Consider the following 5,000-nt stretch of genomic DNA (forward strand, 5'->3'; position numbering starts at 1 on the left):
AACCTTTAAAACCCTAAAATGTAAGAGCCCTAACAGAGTTAAAAGTCATCGTAGTTAAAATAACGCAATCATTCATCCTCCCTCATGACAGCGCATGACAGTGATGTGACACTGATGCTCTCATGGCGTAATCTTCCCACATTTTCGTCAACTGTCCCACACTCTGTCTCCATCTATTTATCATCACCATCATTCTTCCTTTGTAGGCCATTTACTCATCTTCTTTCTGGGATCTTTCTATCTCCTTAACTACCTGGATACCTACGTAACCTCACACCTACTTATCTACTTCCCCATTTACTCACGTGTCCTCTTATCTACCCTGCCATCTACCCTCACATCTCAATTCATCTTTGCACTCATCTCCCCTCCGATCTTCTTCCCACAGTCCAGCCGCGACTCATTTTTTTTCGCGAACTTATCTGCTCTTTCATGCACTCACGTCTCTTCTCATCGCCCTTGCCTCATCCCTCGTGCCGGGAACTTCCCATGTGCTAGTGCCAAGCCGGCTCCCATGTGGGGTTGGGTGGGGCGGGGAGGGGAGGGGTGGGGAGATGGTGAGCCGAGGGTTAGGGGAGGGTGGGGTGGAGTGGGGAGGGTGGGGAGGAGAGGGGCGGGGGATGGGCGGGGGGTAGAGGCACCATGTTTTCCTCTTCCGCATTGCCGGATTAAGGAGGCCGCGCTTCTGTACACTCGAGTTCGGAAGCGTCTTGTGCAACGCAACCCTTTAACGAGAAGGAGGCTGAGGAGGGAGGGAAGGATGAGAAAAGAGGTGCATTCTTGTCTGGTGACGTCACAGATGAGGGTTGATAGGGGGGGTTGGGGTACGGCGGGGGTAAGGTGAGGGTAAGCCATCTGCTGGCTCCTTCCCACTACGGTTTATTTTCTTGCGATAGAGACAAATTCCTTAACGCTTCGCCCCGTCCCTCCCGTGCGTTTTTCCAAGCAGGGGAGCCACGAACCGCCGTCAGGAACCGCCTGCGAGATCACACCCCCTGCTCCCCCGCGGCCCCCATGGGAAACACCCCGATAAGTCGCCGTAATGGCAGGGAAAACGACAAAACATTATTACTATTTGGTCACCCGTGGGAAGATGGGGTGCCGGTTGCCCCCTCTCTCGGCCGGGGATCTCGCTGCCGCCTCTAGTCCACAGTGGCGGGCGAGGGCGTGTGGTGGCACTGCTCGGTATTGGCACTGTTCTCGTTTGCTTATGTTTGTGTGTGACAGTGGCAATAAAATGCAAAGTGAAGTGTTGTGAAGATGACTGTGATTAACGATAAACAGATGGAATTTATAAAAAGTGTGTGAAAGGAGATAACCTATACCAAAGTGCGTTCCAAAAATGAACTTGATGTTTACATTATTGAAAAACAAAAAATCCGTCCATGTCAGACCCGGAAATCATAAAACGTTCATGAAAAAAGAATAAAAAACACTAATGACACACACACCATCTGCAAAAGTTCGAAAAAAAAGAGTAATCCAAGAATAAGTTTATACCTCAGCAGCAGAAAATACATTTAGGAAGAAAGTAAAAGAGAAAGAAAGAAGGAAAATAAAAAAACGGTCGAAGTGCTGCATATTTCTCCCGCGTGTGTTTATGCCTGCGCCCATCAGCTGCCCGCCAAATATAGGTAACCGGCGCACCAGTCATCAGAATTATCACTTTTATTCACGGAGTCTGCACGCCTTGCAGGGCCCTCCAAGCAGAAGAGGAGCGAAGGGAAAGTCTCCTTGCTACTGACGCTTTTCTAGGATGTTTAATGAATATTCCACGTGTGCTTTGAGAAAGCTTATTTATATTTACGTTTTTATTTCTTCATTTTATATTTATTATTTTTTTCTATTTTGTTTTTCTTAATTTAGTTATTTAATTCTAGTCCACAACCGTTTTATTTCTATTCGGATTACATTTATTACTCCCCAATTAAGGGAGAGAACCAACGTGACCGAACCGTGCAATTGCAACAAGCACGACGCTGACCGCCCCTCCTTCAGGAACCCGACGGCCCTATCGACCAGCCTTCGCCGCGTGGGTCCTCGCCCTTCTTCGCGGACTTGTTACTCACTTGAGATTTTCTGGGAATCGCTAAAAAAAAAAAAAAACACTTGATAAGGACGTCGGTGGCCGGTGTCTGAATCACGGGTCGAGAAGGGTGAGGGGAAAATTATCTCGGTTTCGGGAGATGGGGGAGATGAGGGGAAGGCCGGGGAGGGGGGTCAAGTGCGGGGAGGAGAATCTGGGGGGAGGGGGAGTCAAGGGAGTAGAAGGGGGAGCGAGGGTGATAACGCGAGGAGAGGAGGCCATGGCATTAGGGTGAAGGCACTGGAGGGTGTGATATCAGTGCCACGAGAAAGGTGTTCTATCGCGGTATGAGGCAGGAAGTAATGAGGTGCTTGATCTAGATTCCGGTTGGGTGAACTGCATTTAATAAGACGTCGGAAGAAAAGAAACAGAAAGCGGAAGAAGCGGAATGAAAAAAACGATGAATAATAAACAAAGAACAAGAATGAACAGCAGAAATGAGAAAAAGAACAGAATTGAGAAATGAATTTGATTTTGTCCAAAAAAATCATTAATTTTCCTTTATTCTTTTCTTTTCCACTTCTTTCAACCCAAAGAAAATAACATAAACCAATCAAAAAAAGGAAAAGAGAACACACCAACGAAATAAAAAAGACCTAAAAAACACACACACAAAAAAGGAATAAAAACAAGCCCAGCCAGCACTTTTGTGGCGAATGGCCGACTGTCTAGACTCCGAAAACAAAAGAAACAGAATACTATGCAAAGTTGGGTTCTTGTTGGCCGGGAGAACGGATGGAGAGGAAGAAGAAGGGAAGGAAGAGCGAGACACTGAGGAAAGATTTTAAATGTGAGCGAGACGGTATCAGACGGACACGCGGAGGGCTGGGGCGTGTGTGTGTGTGTGTGTGTGTGTGTGTGTGTGTGTGTGTGTGTGTGTGTGTGTGTGTGTGTGTGTGTGTGTGTGTGTGTGTGTGTGTTTACATATAGAGACAGGGATATCTGTAAATAAATAGATAAATGGATATAGATATAGATATAGTTAAATTGATTATTCACAAACACATACATGTACATACACTTACACATTCTACATATATATATATATATATATATATATATATATATATATATATATATATATATATATATATACATATACATAATATATGCAAATATTCATAAATACACATATTTGTGTGTGTGTGTGAGAGAGAGAGAGAGAGAGAGACAGGGATAGCTGTAAATAAATAGATAAATGGATATAGATACAGATATAGTTAAATTGATTATTCACAAACACATACATGTACATACACTTACACATTCTACATATATATATATATATATATATATATATATATATATATATATATATATATATATATATATATATACATATACATAATATATGCAAATATTCATAAATACACATATTTGTGTGTGTGTGTGTGTGTGTGTGAGAGAGAGAGAGAGAGAGAGAGAGGCAGGGATATCTGTAAATAAATAGATAAATGGATATAGATACAGATATAGTTAAATTGATTATTCACAAACACATACATGTACATACACTTACACATTCTACATATATATATATATATATATATATATATATATATATATATATATATATATATATATATATACATATACATAATATATGCAAATATTCATAAATACACATATTTGTGTGTGTGTGTGTGAGAGAGAGAGAGAGAGAGACAGGGATATCTGTAAATAAATAGATAAATGGATATAGATACAGATATAGTTAAATTGATTATTCACAAACACATACATGTACATACACACACATTCTACATTATATAATATATATATATATATATATATACATATACATATACATATACATATACATATACATATACATAATATATGCAAATATTCATAAATACACATATTTGTGTGTGTGAGAGAGAGAGAGAGAGAGAGAGAGAGAGAGAGAGAGAGAGAGAGAGAGAGAGAGAGAGAGAGAGAGACAGAGAGAGAGAGAGAGAGAGAGACAGAGAGACAGACAGACAGACAGACAGACAGACAGACAGACAGACAGACAGACAGACAGACAGACAGACAGACAAACAGACAGACAGACAGAGTGAGGAGCGAAGAGGGAGAAAAAGAAAACAACCCAGACCACGGATGAACGGAGGAAAATCCAAATCCGAACTTGCAGCATGAGAGGTCTTGTTCAGAAGGATAGGTCAGGGGTTAACTACAGTTTAACGAGGGAGGAGAGGCGAGAGGATACCTAAGACCGGGAAATACAATAAAGAAGGAAGCGGAAACAGAAACATAATAAAGGGGAGAGAAGGAGGGAGGCGTGATAGGGTATAGAAGGCTAAATGATAATAAGTAAAGTCAATGTCGAGATATTGTCGAACTAAACAAGAAACAATTTCGGAATTAAGTAGGGTACGTATCAGCTGAGGAATAAAATACAAGAAATTGCGTCTATATAACAGAGGAATTAGCTCTCAAAATCAAACGTGATAGAATATTCAATAGCTTTTTTTTAATCAAATGTGATACCAAATTAAGAATTAAATATGTTGGAAAATAACAGGCCAAGCCATAAAAAAAAAGACAGAATCGCTAGTTATACGCCCAGAGAACACTGATGAACACACTCGGCAGATGCGTGGACACACATTTCAGCAAAGAGGAGAGCTGGAGTGAGGGGTACAGTCGGTACGCTTGAGGGTACAGCAGAGTGAGGGGGGGGGGAGGGAATGGGAGGGGAGAGTTGGGGGGGGGTGGGGGAGTCAGACCTCAGGATGTGTCTCCCTCGGGATCACTTTTCAGGCCACTCTTACCATATAGTGAGCTCCCACATTCGCTCTCTCTCCGTCATGTCATTCCAGAATCACGGGGCTAAAGCTTGCCTCTCCCCGTTCGATCGAATCCAGTTTCCATATGAACGGAATTGAATCGTAGTTACCGCTTCTGCCTG

General features: G+C 42.2%; 1 protein-coding gene across 3 annotated transcripts in view; it reads left to right on the plus strand.

Annotated features, from left to right (window-relative positions):
- LOC113820059 (serine-rich adhesin for platelets) overlaps positions 1–5,000 on the plus strand; it is a 183,856-nt gene that overhangs the window by 110,336 nt on the left and 68,520 nt on the right. The window contains exon 1 of one of the 3 annotated variants that reach the window (XM_070129287.1): positions 1,040–1,185. The exons of 1 other annotated variant lie outside the window; for it this stretch is intronic. The gene's annotated coding sequence lies outside the window, so the exon portion shown is untranslated. Of the gene's footprint in view, positions 1–1,039; positions 1,186–1,249; positions 1,635–5,000 lie in introns of those variants that run through there. One more of the 3 variants, XM_070129289.1, reaches the window with a different exon arrangement.

The sequence above is a fragment of the Penaeus vannamei genome, chromosome 13 (assembly GCF_042767895.1).
Source record: "Penaeus vannamei isolate JL-2024 chromosome 13, ASM4276789v1, whole genome shotgun sequence".
In the NCBI taxonomy this organism is placed as follows: Eukaryota; Metazoa; Arthropoda; class Malacostraca; order Decapoda; family Penaeidae; genus Penaeus; species Penaeus vannamei.